Source organism: Ambystoma mexicanum, chromosome 1q (genome assembly GCF_040938575.1).
Source record: "Ambystoma mexicanum isolate Mex_15411 chromosome 1q, UKY_AmexF1_1, whole genome shotgun sequence".
Lineage (NCBI taxonomy): Eukaryota > Metazoa > Chordata > Amphibia > Caudata > Ambystomatidae > Ambystoma > Ambystoma mexicanum.
In genome coordinates, this window is record NC_090922.1 from 1,401,530,609 (window position 1) to 1,401,547,761 (window position 17,153).

Below are 17,153 nucleotides of genomic sequence, written 5' to 3' on the forward strand. Positions count from 1 at the left end.
TGCAGCTGTTCTTTATGGGGTTCCTCTCTTCCCTACAGATGATATTATTTGTTACAAATACACTACTGCTTCTTGGTAATATTGCATTTTTTCTTTTTCTACAGTTAGCTGTGTAACTGAATCTTCTTTACATAATTCTTCTGTCGTGCTGCACACTAGAAGGTCATCTACATACTGAATGGTTGTGCTCTTTACATGTATGTGGCCTAAGTCCAAATGAAGCACTCTATTGAAAAGGCTGGGGGCTCACAGTACCCCTGAGGAAATCTGGTGTTTTGGAACCTTTGCCCATGAGATTTAAGCATGGGGAGATATTATAAATCTGGGTGCAAAGGGATGGAAAAGAATGCATTTCCAATTCAAAGGCAGTAAAATGCATAGCTCAGTAGGTATATTACAAAGGAACATGGTGGGATTCATTACTAATGGGAACTCGGCCTGGAGAATATTATTCAATGGGCATAGATCCTGTTTCTTCCTCCAACTTAACTCTTTTACTTTTCTGGCAGGATATATCACAGTGTTACACAGAGACTCTTAGGGCACTATGATGCCCTGCTGCCTGAACACCACAATTGTCTCATGCTGTCCCACACATGTTTCTCTTGACAATGGATCCTGTCACCGTCTGGGTAACACTGCTCCCAGTTTCAACTTAATGCATACTGCTCCTATGCTCTTCAAGAGCCCTACACCATGGGGGCTGTCTGTCCATAAGGTGCTGATGACCTTTATCAAATCTACCTGTAAATACATGGGAATTGATTTGGCAATGTGTATAGGACACGGTACATTCATATGCTGAATCATTATCTGACAAGTGATACAAACCCTCCAGGACACTTTCATCATAATTACCTACATCCTCGAACAGCTGCCCATCTGACACCCCACTCAGTGGTTGAGCCAGGTCAATACACAAAACAATTAGCCACTCATTTCACTCTGTCAGTTCCTATTAGCGCTATCGTGTAGTCAGCAATCAGCACCCCCTCCAAATAGAATGTAATGATGGTACCTGGAGCATGGACTTGGGGAACTGTGGGCCTAAACAATGGCTGATTGCACAGGTAGTCCTCTAGTGGTGCCACACTGTACATTGCTTGAGTTATTGCCAGGACCCTAGCATAACACATTTCTGGTGTGGAGAACACTTCCCCTTCTTCCATAAATGAAATTGTCATATTTAGCTCGAATAGCAGATCCCTGCCTAACCAGTTCACAGGTGTTGCAGTTGAAAACCATAGCAGAACTAACACCTCTTGTTTACCTACCTTAATGGGTAGGTCGTCTGTAAATGGAACTGTATGTATTGCCCCAGAGAACCCCTGTGTGTCAACTACCTTTCCTAATAAGGTGAGGCACACTTACTATATGCATGATTTTGTTGCACCTGTGTGAACCATAATGATGAATGATTTGTTACCTATCTCCACACCGACTAGGGGTTTCTCTTCGGGGTTGCCTGTGAAGGAAAGGACTGGGCACATCAGGGCTCTTTGTGGGCTGTCCTAATCTGGATGTGTATTCGACTCGGGGAATTGAAAGGGTTACCGCCTACCACACTCACCCCTGTGGGCTCTGTCACTGTGATGCTTGGAAAAAAATGTTTGTCCCAAACTTTTGGGGCTGGTTGTTGTGTCTGCTGCTTTGCATACACTGGTGTGCTATTGGGTACTGGGGGTTGCATCTGTTGTGGTGATGGTGCGTGATATTGATACTGGGGATGTTGTCCCTGTTGGGGCACCTCTGCGGGCACCGCTCCATAAGTGGCACTTGGAGGCATCATGCCATAGTGATGTTGATATCTAGTTGGTGCCACTGTTCCACTGGGATATGCACAGAGATCATACTCATACGCTAGCTCCTACACACTCATGCAAAATAGCCCAGTCCCCCATATGACCAACATGGTCCTGGTCCAACAAATCTCGGCATCATCCCTCCAAGTCCTCCTCCCCTAGCTCCCTGCCCTCCTTGGAACCCCCTCTTCCTCATGGATAACCTCCCTAATAACCTCCTTGCTAACCTCTGTTGTCTGGATAACTTTTTTACCCTTCTTTCCACTTGGGTGTCACTCTTGTTTCACCAGAGTCATCCTCAGTTCTACCTGATGTATAGTGGGCCCGTAATCACTGTTCTGTCTATGCTCAAATTCACTTATTTCTTCTGTACTAACTTTGCTTCAGCCTTCTGTGGCGTATCCACTACTTATTGTCCTTCTCCTGGAACCGTCTACAATTATGCACTATAATTGCCTGCATTTCTCCACATCCCTTAGCCTCTATTCCTGCTACCTTGTACAAATCTCTCTGCAGCTCTTATGGAAGTCCCTTCTTTAAAATATGGTAGAATATGGTAGAAAATTGCTATAGTCTTATACATTGGTACCCCTGTCTCAGCCCTCCACATCTCCTGACTTTGTAATATGTATTGTGCCCTGTCTTCATCTTCTGTCATAGTGTGTGCCATAGTTGAATGCACATCTGGTGTGCCGGGATAGGCTACTCTCAAGGCATCCTAAACGTTAGCCCCACAATTATTGAAATGTGGACCATCATGATTGTCATCGCCCGTTCGTACCCCTGGGTAACCTGCATTTTCCAATACATAACCTGCTCCATCTCCTAGTAATGATGTGAACAAGCTTTTCATGAATTCTGTCGCTAGTGTGATGCCTGCAGTCTGTTTTTAAGCACATATATTCACTTGCCTGCTCATGCTGTGAGCAATGGCGGTGCCTTCATCAAATTTTTAAAATCCATGTTTGGCCAGGGCATCTACTGTGCCCTGCCGGGTCCTGTATACAACACTGGAAACTGTGTTCCCACCAAATTAACTGGTACCTTTCTCCCCCTCGCTTCCGCTTCATCATTGCCATGCAACCTTGTCATGCTCTCTGCTTTGGACCCCACAAACTCTCTATTCTCTGTGTCACACTTGGTGGCTTCTCTTCTCCCTGTTCGTCATCTGTTCCCCATTTGTCCTCCTCTGCTATTCTTGCAACAACATCTGATCTGAAGGACTCATAATCTAAACAATATGCCCGTAGTAGTCCCTCTCGATGGTTATAGGTTAAAGGATCGATCCTTTTTCATTCGATGCTTTAACTGGACAGCCCTCTCGATACCTCTCATTGTTGCGGCCATCCTCCTTTGTTTCAACATGTATGCCCCTAATCGCGGTACTATGAATTCTAAATAAAATATCATCCACTCTGCATTCATCAGTGCCTATTGGTGATCATTGCCCTTCTTCCCGCTCTAACTTTACTCGCACCAGCTCTGCCCCGGTCTTTAGCAACGTTGTTTCTAAATTGTTCCAGGCTTTGTTCTCTGTCTCCATCATTTAGGCGTCACGCATGGCATTCACTGCTGGGGGCTGCGGGACATGTTCATAGGTTGCAGGTGCTCTGTGTTTTGGGGCTGCATGTTCCACATATTTGGGATTAGCGGCTGCCTTCATGGGGTAACATCCCTGTGGTGGTGGGTGGGCTATGGGGGTTGTAGGTATATCACAAGATGCAGTGATTACACAAGGTGCAGAGTTGACACAGGGTGCTTATACTACAATCTCTCCCCTTTTAGCATCCTTGAGGATATTTTCCACATCCTATCCCATTCTCCAGTTCGAGAATGCCCTTCATATTCTTCAACTTCTTCCCCTTATATTTTGCAGCTAAATAAGTGTATATTTGGCCCAGAACAAATGTATTATTAATTTCTTCTTCAGGCCAAGGCTTATACATCCCTCCTCTCTTATTAACAACCCACTCTCTTTGGTATTTCATAATATATTCTCAGTACAGCGGGGGCGCTTTACACATGTATTTGAGTGGGGTATGGAAACTCTTACCTCTAATCCTACACTTGAAATAATCTTTTGTTTCCTGTACACTGATCCAGCAAAGCTGATCTACCCTGCCCTCCCACAAATGCCCACTCTCCCTGTTACCCATACCTTTTCTCTTCATCACCACACACGATACCTCCCATAAAACCAATTAACACCCACCATTCCACAGTACAAAAATTCCCAAAACACCTTAAACCACATGCCAATAAAACACAATTATATAAACTCTTAATTAGCCTCCTCTTCGAGATGAGGCATTTTAACTCCTTACACCCCCTTATGCTGGGCAAAGGGATCCCAGGCCTGCCATATAGTGGGCCTAAATACATCAAAATCACCCTCATTTACACAATTGTTTAGACCCTTCGTCTATCCCCTTGCCTCAGGAAGAGTGAGTTTACCTCATCACACTCCTTTTTCTGTGTTTTGGGATCCCCAGTCCTCCATATACTGGACCTCAACTCTATTTTACTTGCAGCGCTGACTTTCCTCCGTAATGGAGGAGAATCTGTTTCCTTTCTCGTCTCTTTTTTCTCACTCTATTATTGTGACTTCACCTTTCTTCTGGCCAGTGGATATCCCTCTGGCCACCTCTATATATAAAAATCCACTATATATTGCCACCTGGTCTTTTCTGGTCCACACACTCCCAATTTACTCACTCTCTTCTTGTTGTTTTCTCCTGCAAAGGTGGGCTTACATCTATGTGTTTACCCGAGAGCCTCTGATACGGGTCCCGTGAACAGCCTGCACAATCTGCGAGCAGCGCCCGCTCCAAGGAGCAGGCAAGCCTACTGGCAACACAGCACCTGAGAAACTCTTCAGATTGTGCACAGGGGACTGACCACTGCTGATGGGTGCCGCCGCACAGGAGATGCGGCTGGGACACCTCCGAACCTCACGGAGAGTCTGGCATCACGTTGGTGTCACCTATTTATCAAAATAACAGCAACCCAAAAACTGAATGGTAAAAATAATCCAAAAGGCCAAATAATCACTGCACCTCTCTGTAACGGGTAAACAAGGTTTATTACATGCAAACAGGTCTCAGACTGTCCCGTAGAACCAAACTGACACAGTGCTCATCACATATCCAGAAGTTATTTAGCATAAAAATGCAAAAATTAAAACATAGGTTACAATGTTATCTCACCATCATTTAAACCCAGTCCCCTAGACACGTGGCCTGCTACATCACCACTTGGCAAATTCTGGTAAGGGATTGGTCATTTACACTTGCGGACACACTAATAAATTGAGATGTGTACCCCTCGCCACAGACAGGTTCAAAGTAAACTGGTGAGGCCAACTATGATTTGATAGGTCAACAGGCCTTCTCATTATAGCAGATGCTGTGGCACATACAAGCTGCACCTTCGACCTTGTACTAACAATTTTGCCATCACCTCTTCTCCTCCTGCCCCAAATCATGGATCAACACCATGTGGGCAGGGAGCAGTGTGGTCACGTTTGCTATAAAGGTTTTATCCGGACAATGTTTCAATCTGCTTCAAGGTAGCTTGTTTTGTTCTTATCAAGTGATACCAGCTCAGACTCAGCAAGAGTCTTGATGGAAGAGACAGAGGATCCAGTATTGGGATCAGAGGCTAATGGAGCATCTGGTCTAGACATGCCAAAGATATTTTGGATTATGCCTTCAATCATGTTGAAAAAAAAGGATGAAAGGGAATTTGCAAGTGCCTAAGATGCTATTTTGTAGGAGGAACATTCAACAGGTGATCTATGATCTCTATTATTTTGAAACTATGGTTTGGAGTATGCAGTATTGCAGTCATGAAAAATAGCTTTTTTCTTTTACAAAATCCGTGGTCTTGTACCAACTGTTTTATTTTTCTATTTAAACATGGGTACTTGTATGGTGAATTAGAGATTTGATTTAGAATATTATTTTTCTTCTTTTAAATAAAAAACAAGTAGGAGCTTAGCCAAGTCATTTAATACAGTGGAACTTACAAAGGGTTTTGAGAACAAAGCTGTAATCACAATTCTCATTGGTCTGACCAGGATGCATGCCACCTCAGGGGCATGACTCAGAGTAATACATTTTTAAGTCCAAGTTGCAGGAGATAGCGGTCAGAATAAAAAAAGAGGCTTAACCACATCATCAGACAGATGAATAAGGAGAGAGAAAAGAATGACATGAAAGATATGACCCGCAAGTTTGTTTGTTTATTTATTTTGTTTATTTATTTATAATGCGCTCCAGACCCATAGGTTACCGGGCGCAGCAACAGGTATATGCGAGACTTACAAAGTTACAATGTTACATGAATCAAATTACAAAATTACAATATTACATGAATATACAATTACCGGTTGCAGTATTTACATGAATGTACAGTTGGCAATATACAGAGTTGGCAGTTATAAACATAGGGTTACAACACATCTGAGTGCATTAAGTAGGGCAGGTGTCTAGACGTTGTTAGCGTTAATGTGTTTAATGAAGTTCCTTCTGAAGTGTGGGAAGGGTTGGTCTACTCTTAGGTTAGGTGGCAAAGCGTTCCACAAGTTGGCAGCTCTCACAGGGAAGCTTACGCCTCCGATTTTAGCGAGCCTAAATCTGGGTACTACCAAGCAATTGGAGTTGGCGAGTCTCATGGGTCTAGTAGATGTTTTTCTTTTTATTTTGTCCGTCAAGTAACTAGGAGCAGCATTATTTAGGGCCTTATGGGTCAAAGAGATCATTTTTAGGTGGATTTTATTATCCGTGGATAGCCATTTGTGCTGCCGCCTAATAGTGGAGATATGCTCCCTCTTCTTTATGCCTAATGCAGCTCTAAGAGCATTATTTTGTAAGGTTTGAAGTATTTGGGTAGTGGCTTTGTTGGCACCGCTGTAAAGGGCATTGCAATAGTCGAGTCGGGAAAGTATTAAGGCTCTAGCCAAGATTAGGCAACTGGTATTGGACAGGAAGGGCTTGCCTGCTCTTATCAATTTACAAGTGTAAGCAGTAGTGGAAGCTAGGGAGTTGACCTGTTTGTTGAAGGACAGGGTAGAATCAAGGTAAAAACCGAGTGTTTTTACTTCCCTCGAGACTTTGATAGCATTTCCATCTATACTGAAAGCTGAGTAGTCCGGGCCTAATTTGTTAATATTGGCTTGTGTACCCAGAATGATCAACTCTATCTTATCATCATTCAGACAGAGACCATGAGTGGCCATCCATGCCTGAATGATAAGATACACTCTATTCACCAACTCCCTGTCCCTGCTATGATCCCCAGAAAGTGGAAGGAGAATCTGTGTATCATCTGCATAGTTAGTGTAGGTGATACCAAGAATGTCCAGATCATCGAACAGAGGTTTGGTGAATATATTGTATAGAGTCGGGGAGACGCAGGAACCCTGAGGGACTCCACAGGTGATGGGTATAGGGTCTGCTGCTGCCGATGGGGAAAAAACTCTCATAGTTCTCTCACTCAGAAAGGATTCTATCCAACTGATAGCTTGGGTGGAGAAGTGAGCGGCAGAGTCCAGGTGTCTGCAGAGGACCTTGTGGTCCACAAGGTCAAACGCAGCTGAGAGATCTAGTAGGAGGAGGAGGGCTGTCTTACCTTGATCTCTCAAATCGTCTATTTGGGTCTTTAAATCGATAAGGGCTGTTTCCGTTCCATGTAGTGGGCGGAAGCCAGATTGTCTAGATCCTAGTAGTTTATGCAATTCAAGGTATTTTTGAATTTGTGTATAGGCCACTTTATCCAGAATTTTCAACAGAAATGGAACTGTTGTGATTGGCCGGTAGTTAGTAGGGATGAGAGAGTCAAGAGTTTGCTTTTTGAGCAATGGGAGCCCCCAGGATTGTTTTAAATTAGCTGGGATGATGCCTGTGGCGAAGGATGAGTTGACAAGTTTGGAAATAAACAGTGATAAATCTCTAGCGGCGTCTTTTATTAGCTGTGCTGGGCAGATATCACCTTTGCAATTCGATGGTTTGAGGGTGAGGACGATTTTTTCTATCTCTAGTGTGGTAGTTTTTGTGAAGGAGAATTTGCTAGACTGGGGTTTGTTGGTAGCCTTGGGTGGTGGTAGAGTAGGAAGGTTGATCGAATCTTTTTTCAGTTGAATTTTATTTTGGAGGGTGTTGATTTTGTTGGTTAGAGCATGTTGGATATCTGTACACCAGGTCTGATCTTTAGTACAGGTGTCTGGTATGGCAATGGGTGACTCAGTATGGAAAAGAGTTCCTTCATGCTAGAATTGGAATTGGCGATACGATCATTGTATGAATTCCTCTTAGCCAGACAAACTGCATTTTTGTATTGTCGGGAAATAGATGTTAGGTTGTCCTTGTTCTCAGCAGTTGGGTGTAGTTTCCAGTTAGATTCATGTTTTCTCTTGGTAAGGCGTAGGGCCTTGAGTTCAGGAGTAAACCATTTATTTAGATGGGCTTTAGGTTTGCTTGTACGCATCTTAAGTGGGGCAATTCTGTCCATAGTATCAGTCATAATTTTATTATACTCATGCACTAATATGCTAGGGTCTAAGTTGTCAGGTAGTGCATTTAATGTTGGAAGAATGGCTGGTATGACATTGTCTATTGTCATATTCTTTTTATTTCTTGTTGGGCATGACAGTGCCATGGGGACGGCATTAGAGGATGGTCGGGAGGTTAGTAGGTTAAAGGACACTAGTGAACGGTCCGTCCATGATAATGCCGAGATAGATGAGATAACTGCTGTACAATTTGAGTCAGCGACCCAGTCTAGTATTCTGCCTTTCGTGTGGGTTGGGTTGTTGACTTTTTGGGAGAGTCCTAGGGAGTTGATAGCGTCGGCAATAGTCGCGGCGTGCGCATCTGCTTGGTCATTAAATCCTAAGTTAAAATCCCCTAGTACCAGCAATCGTGAGGTGGCTTTAGCATTAAAGGTTAGTAGCTTGTGCAGATCCTCTTCGAAAGTCCCGAGCGGACCTGGAGGTCCATAGATTAGGTGAATGATTAGGGATTGATTATTGTTTATGAGGAGTTTTGCCGTGAGGGCTTCACAAGATTGTAAAGTTTGGGCAGGGGCCAGTCTTAGCGAGAGACTCGATTTGGAGATGATGGCAATTCTGCCTCCGTGGGTGCCCTCTCGGTCTTGCCTACATATAGTGTAACCGTCAGGGATGGCTAGCATAAGTGAAGGTCCTGCTGCCTTATGTAACCAAGTTTCGGTTATTGCAATAAAGTCCAAGTTCGCCTTAGTGATTAGATCAGCTATATCAAGGGCATGTGCGACTAGTGACCTGGCATTGAGAAGCGCTCCTTTGTAGGAGTGATCCATTGGTTTTCTCTTTGGGATGTGTTAGATTAGGAGTACTTTTCGCGGCTGGGGTGTTATTGGAAGCGTTGCATTCCTTACCATTATGACGTTTCATCTCACGTATTGTAGGAGGGAGGAGTCGTCTGGGTGTCTCGTGAAGTTTGTTAAGTCTGGCACGTAGTTTGTTGTTTCTATCGTACGTGGAACTAAGCCAAGAGGTGTAAGCTAGTGGTCCTAGCAGAACTTGGTATTTTGAGTCAGTGTGGACATGAGTGTTAGTAACTATGTCTGTTGATATAGGTAAGAAGGGTCTGAGTGCATGTAGTGGGGTCTCTGTGTGGCTGACCTGATTACAGGTGGCAAGGAGTGTAGCAGTAGCCATAATGCAGTAGAAGCTAGATAGGCTAGACATTATGCGGAGCTAACACTTAGTTGGGTGGGTAGTGGTCGTACAGGAAGGATGTTCCCTATGGTGAGGTAAGGTGATCTAGCCCACATAGATTTGTGTATCAAATTGGCTAGGAGCACAGCACCTAATTTGAGAATATCACAATAGCTAAAATGCGCAACACTTAGCATTGAGAGTAACACAGTGGCTAAAAGCACGGCATCTAGATTTGAGAGTGACCCAGTGTCTAAAATGCCCAACACCTAGAGTTGAGAGTATCACAATGGTTAAAAGCACAGCACCTAGGTTTGAGAGTATAACAATATCTAAATATGCACAACACCTAGAATTAAGAATAACACGTTGGCTGGGAGGCACAACACCTAGATTTGAGAGTATGACAATATCTAAATATGCACAACACCTAGCATTGAGAATAACACGATGGCTGGGAGGCACAACACCTAGATTTGAGAGTATGACAATATCTAGATATGCACAACACCTAGAATTGAGAATAACACGATGGCTGGGAGGCACAACACCTAGATTTGAGAATATCTTGATGGCTGAGAGGCATATCTAGTTACAGAGTGGCATAAATTGAAGTTGCATGCATGGGCAGCAACTGGGAAGCCAGATCGGCCATACAGGTTTGACAGAAGTGCAAACATCACGTTACAGTCGGCTTGTTGGGCGAGGGTAGGAGAGGGTCAAAGGACACGATATTAATAGTCATAAAATGCCACAGCTTGGAGAGAAACTGGGCAACATCCTTAGTTGAGCTGTATCCCAGCACTAATTGCCAGCTAATGGGTGTTCTTGGTGCTAATAGTGCTGAAAATGGATGGAACAGGGATATGTCTACCTCCTGAAAAAAGCTGGAGGTAAAACTCCCACTTTCCACCCAACTCGAGATTGAGCGAAGAGGTAAATGCACTGGTAACAGTGTTATCGCTGCATTTGACCACTCTGCCCAACTCAGGATGCCCTTTAAGGACATGTTTGTTAGAGGGGGAATCAAATTAAATATGGAAGTGGCCTAGGAGCAGCATCATATTTACAGTGGTTTGCACCTTCATCAAGGAAAAATGAGTTCTCCACTGGAGGTTGGTTTCTTGTGGCTAAATTGATGAAAATGTTGTTGTCAAACACATATCTACATACAAGACATTTGAAGGTGGGGGTTGGGAAAGTGGAGATTAAGGTCTTGGGGCTAGAAGATAGAAAGATCAGAGATACAATCCCACTAGTTCTGTTGGTTTTAATGAAAACATGGATTTTGAAACCATTCGGAAGAAGAGTGTGAACCATGGATGGGTAGGCTCAAGAATAAGGTGAGAGGGTTTATCCTGAGTAGAGGAAGAGGGAGGACCTGAAGGAAGTCTAGAGAGGAAAGTAAGGAAGGGCAAATAAGAGTAGGAGGAGCCAGAAAGGATGAGAACAGTGGAGGGATGAGATAAGAGAAAAAGTGGGAGTTGAAGGTAAGGGGGGTTTTGAGGAGGCCATGGCACATGTTAGTCCAATTCATGTATACATTGATTGATACATTGATTACCATGTTTATAGAGAGAGTTGCTCAGGATGGTCCATCATTTACCTTCACTTATTTCAATGAAACTGAAGGGGGTGGGGGGAGGGTTGAGAAAATGTGCCCATCCCAGGTTTATAGGTCATACATTTAAATGTGGTTCTCACTCAAAGTCTCTTATGAAGACACATTAATATAAGAGTCAGCAATGGAAATGCTAGTATTCAATTTCAAGATTAGCTTTTCAACTTTTTGAACAGGGGAAAGTAAAGAAAATGGTATGGCAGTTTGAGAAGGTATCAGGATGCAAAGTAACCATAAAGAGACAGGGAGAAGAGCGAAAAAGAAGAGGTTCTATTAAAGGGGGGTACATGGCAGGTTGCTAAGAATAGGAAGCGTGAGAGCGAAGTGTGAGATTAGAGAGAGCATGGAGAGTACATGAAGGCAAAAACAAGGGTGCACCTCAGTGGCCAGCGACCAGAGTGAATGGCAAGGATTAGAAGTAGGGATATCTATGCAAGAAGGCAAGGAAATTGTTATAATGTGGATGAGAAAGGTAAGCTTTGAGGAATCAGCCAAGGAGTTTCTGTAGTAATTCCTTAGGAACAGTGGCTATTAAAGAAAACAGGAAGGGAATAAGACGTATTGCAGAGAGAGAGAGAGAGTAAAACAGCTGACTCAAAAGTTTAGCAGAAGATTATCAAGTGATGGCCATAAGGAAGAGATCACAAGTGGCCAATAATTCAAGAGAGATATGATGAAAGTCAGTAGAGGGTAGATGAGAAGAGTAATGGAGGTGCAAGCAGGAATAGGAGAGCATATCAAAGAGAAAGGACAATGGAGAAGGAAGGAGACCCCATAAGCAGTGAAATCCCATGATCTACTGGAAGGCAGCATGAGCGGGCATTGTTGGGTGCGAAGGTGCAAGTGGTGAGAAGTATGCAGTGAAATGGACAACAGGGAGTGCAGTAAGAAAGGTCCGCCAACAGGTGACTATTGTACCACAAGAGTGAGTGAGGGGGGGTCAAAGCATGGAAGGGGATAAAAAGCACAGAGATGTGGACAAGCAACATCTTTCAGTTAAACGATAAAGATAAGGTCAGTACACACTATGAAGATAAATTGAACACAACATTGTTTACCTTTAGCAAACTGACACTGAAACACTGTGCTGCGTATTTCAAGCATGAGGCAGATTTCTGGGTCCAGGCCGGGGGCTCACTTCCCAATTTGGACATTGTGCGCACCCTCTGATTGTTCAATTAAAACTATTAAAACAATTTACAAATAAACAAACTAAACTAAACTATGAGGTGTTTCAATACATTTGGAACATACGCCATGTTGGATTCTCGAATAGCGCACGTAATCCGCAGACATCACGTTAAAAACATTGCACTTGTCAAACAAATTAAACTATCTCTGGGGAGATGAGAGTGATGAGGATAGGATGGGATATGGGCAAAAAAACACAAATCGGGTGTGTTTTCTTCTCAACGTCTGCAAATAATTCAAATGTTAGGGGGCATCCATCCATTTTTCTGCATTACAGGCTCTGTGAAAAGCAGTTTTTGGATGGCTTATAACTTTGATGCCACTCAATGAAACGGTATCAAATATTTGCAATATCATTTTAGGACCTGACCCTGAATGGTTATGCAATGTTTGGTGCTGTTTCACCAAGAGGGGGCTAAATTAGAGTGGGGGGGGGGCTAAAATGTTTGAAAGGCTTATAAATGTGTTGCCCTTTGACAAATCTGCACAGAAGTTTGTAAATCGATTTTAGACCCATATTTGAATGTTTTTGCAATGTTTGGTGGGATTTTGTCAAGATGAGGCAAAATTAGAGTGGGGTATCAATATGTTTAAATAGCTTATAACTTTGTTGCCGTTTCTACACAAAAGTTTTCATAAAGAATATAGACCCAAATTTGAATGTTTGTGAAAAGTCTGACTGGATTTTGTCAAGTGGGGGCTAAGTTATATGACTATTTTTTGTACGTACGTTTTGACACATTTCAAAACATAAAACATGGACAGATTTACTCGTGCAAGGAGCATTGGTAAGGGCCCAAAAACGTGTTTTTAATATGTGTTTTATTTTTTTTAAAGTGTCATAATATAGGTCCACAAAATAGTGATATACCATTGTTGACTGAAGTATAGACTGTCTGATCCTCTAAGCAAACTGTACCCAGCTTTCCTGAAAGTCGCTAGCCTGTTCACCTACGGCTTGCTCATTGCCCACTATAGTAATATCACATCTAGACTGTCTAAGAACCAGACACATTTCCATAGTGATAGCACCGCATACTGTCAAGACTACGTACCATTTACTGCATAATAGCCATGTCTACATTGCTAGTCACTAGCCTCCAGGAATGCCATTGTGAGTCAGCACTTAACCTACCAAATATGTTAAACACAAGTAACAAATCGGACCATGTTGTTGACTTAAAGAACCAGGCTGCACCAGAACTAGGAGCCCATGCCTCCCAGCCTTGCCCTACTAATGAGAGAAATAACAAATTACGTGCCAGACTCAACAAATTATATGAGTTGCCTAGAAGACTTCTCCCTTTTACTAAACATGAAATGAAATCCCAATACAATAGAGACTCTCCCAATCTCCCCTCGGCCCAACTAGCCACAATAAACTCCCAAATAAACTCCCAAATAAACTCCGAAATCCTCAAATCTAAGCATAATCCCAGTACTAGAAACCAACCAAACAACATACAACATACAACTTAAAGTGGAAACTGAAGCTCACCCCCTCAAAGGAGCGCTCCTCAATGTAAGATCCATAGTTGCCCACGCCCTTGACTTAGCTGACCTTATTACTGAAGCCAACCTGGACTTCATTGCTATAACTGAGACCTGGCTACATAACGCGGCAGGGCCATCACTTATGCTGCCCATCCCTGACGGCTATACTACAATTAGGCAAGACCGAGAGGGCTCCCGCGGAGGTGGCATTGCCATCATATCTAAAATAAATTTGTCGCTAAGACTAGCTCCTACCCAACCTTGCAATCTTGCGAAGACCTCACCGCTAAACTCCCTATAAACAACACCCAATCACTAACCATCCACTTAATATACAGACCACCGGGCCCTCTTGGGACCTTTGAGGAGGATCTGCACAGCTTAATATCTAACAAAACTACTTCACAACTGCTGGTACTAGGGGACTTTAACCTAGGATTTAACGAGCAAGCAGATGTGCACACCGCAACCATTGCTAATACTCTAAATTCACTAGGACTATCCCAAAAAGTTAACAGTCCTACCCATTCTAAAGGTAGAATATTAGACTGGGTCACCAACATCTCTTCCATCTCATCACTACCCTGGACAGACCACTCACTGGTGTCCTTTAATCTCCTAACTACCCGACCATCTACCATAGCCTTACCCACGGCTCCATCCTGTCTCACCAGAAACAAAAAGAATATGACAATAGACAATATCATTCCTGCCATCCTCCCAACTCTAAATGCACTATCGGACAACTTAGACCTTAGTGCATTAGTTCACAAATATAATAAAATCATGCTTGACACTATGGACAAAATTGCCCCACTTAAATTACGAACAAGCAAACCCAAGGCCCACTTAAATAAATGGTTCACACCTGAACACGCCTTACGCCTGACAAAGAGAAAAAGTGAATCGACCTGGAAACTATACCCAACCGTCAAGAATAAGTCTAACTTAACCGCTATCTCTCGCCACTATAAACATGAAGTCTGCCTGGCAAAGCAAAACTCTTACAATGATCGTATCGCCAAATCTAGCTCAAGTATGAAGGAACTTTTCTCCATATTGAAAGAACTTGAGTCACCCATTGCCGCACCAGACATCTGTACCAAGGATCAGACCTGGTGCGCAGATATCCAACACGCACTAGCAAATAAAATAAACACCCTCCAAAAGAAAATCCAACTAAAAAAAGATTTGCTAAACATTCCAAATCAGCCCCAGGTACCATCCAATGTTATCCTCAACGACCAAACCAACACATTTTCCTTCACTAAAATTTCCACAATAGAGGTAGAGAAAGTCATCCTCTCCCTTAAACCCTCTAATTGTAAAGGTGACGTTTGCCCAGCACAGATAATAAAAGACACTGCCAGAGATTTATCTCCTTTCATTTCAAAACGTATTAATGGCTCATTCTCTACGGGCAACATCCCGGCGAACTTAAAACAATCCTGGGTGCTCCCGCTTCTCAAGAAGCAGACATTAGACCCCCTTATACTCACCAATTACCGTCCAATTACCACGGTACCATTTCTATTGAAGATATCGGACAAAGTGGTGTACACACAAATTCAAAAACACCTTGAATCAAATAAGTTACTGGGAACTAGACAATCCGGCTTCCATCCATTACATGGAACAGAAACAGCCCTCATTGACTTAAAGACTGAAATAGATGAACTGAGAGATCAAGGAAAGACAGCACTCCTCCTTCTTCTTGATCTCTCAGCTGCATTCGATCTTGTGGACCACAAGGTCCTCTGTAGACATTTTGACTCCGCGGCTCATTTCTCCACTCAGGCTATCAGATGGATAGAATCCTTTCTTAGCGAGAGAACTATGTGGTTTTTTTCACCCTCGGCAGCAGCAGACCCCACACCGATCACATGTGGAGTCCCTCAGGGCTCTTGTGTCTCCCCAACTTGTAAAATATATTCACCAAACCCCTCTTCGATGATCTGGACCATCTTGTTATCACCGACACTAACTATGCAGATGATACACAGATTCTCCTCCCGCTTTCTGGGGATCATGGCAAGGACAGGGAGTTGGTGACTAGAGTGTATATCATCATTCAGGCGTGGATGGCTTTGCACGGTCTATGCCTGAATGATGATAAGACAGAGCTGATCATTTTGGGGAGACAGGCCAATATCAACAAATTAGGCCCTGACTACGCTGCATTCAGCATAGACGGTAATGTTATAAAGGTCTCTAGGGAAGTAAAAACGCTCGGTTTTTATCTCGAATCAACCATGTCATTCACTAAACAGGTCAATTCACTAGCCTCAACGACAGCCTACACCTGCAAATTAATAAGAGCAGGTAAACCATTCCTATCTAATGCTAGCTGTATGATCCTGGCGAGAGCCTTAATACTGTCCCGTCTCGATTACTGCAATGCCCTTTACAGTGGGGCTAACAAAGCTGTCACCCAAAGGCTCCAAATTTTACAAAATAACGCCCTTAGAGCTGCTCTTGGCATAAATAAAAGAGAGCATATCTCCACTATTAGAAGACAACATAAATGGCTCTCCACTGATGACAAAATCCACCTAAAAATGATCTCCCTGACCCACAAAGCTCTCAATAACGCGGCTCCCAGCTACCTGTCGGATAAAATAAAGAGATAAATGTTCAATAGACCAACAAGAATCATCAGTTTCCCTGTTATAGCTGCCAAATTGTGGAATGCCTTGCCACACAACCTGAGAGTAGACCAACCATTCTCACATTTTAGAAGGAACTTTATCAATCATATCAACTCTAATAAGCCGTAGTCACACAGATCCCTCTGTATACCTAGCCTGATTGAACTGTACATATGCATTATGAGAAGTTGATCAATATTGGTACACGACTTAAACATAGACTGTAAACCTTTCTGTATTTCGTATATCAATTTTCCTAACCTCTGGCCTCTGCCTGCACCAGTGTAAATATGTAAACTCTATATATTTGAACCATTGTAAATTCTGTAATATTTTAATCTCTCACTCTTGTAACATTGTAAGCTTTGCATATTCTTTTTCTGCTGCGCTCGGTTACCCCTGGGTCTGGCGCGCATTATGAATCAATAAACAAACAAACAAACATAGCCTGTGGCCATGTGCTGTGTCCAGACGCGGACAATCTGGCTACTGGCCATGACCATGATGGACCAGCAATGGGGTTAAAGTGGGCATGGCCACCAGGGACTGGCTATGCGGTCCAGTTTTCAAAATCGTAATAGGTTTGAATGAGAAAAAAAATATTCTGCTTGTGGCTATGGCCTGAAGTGCTGGACAGGATTGCAGCAAATATTCGCAATGAGCATCAGCAAGGACCTCAAAGCATGGTTTTGCAAATA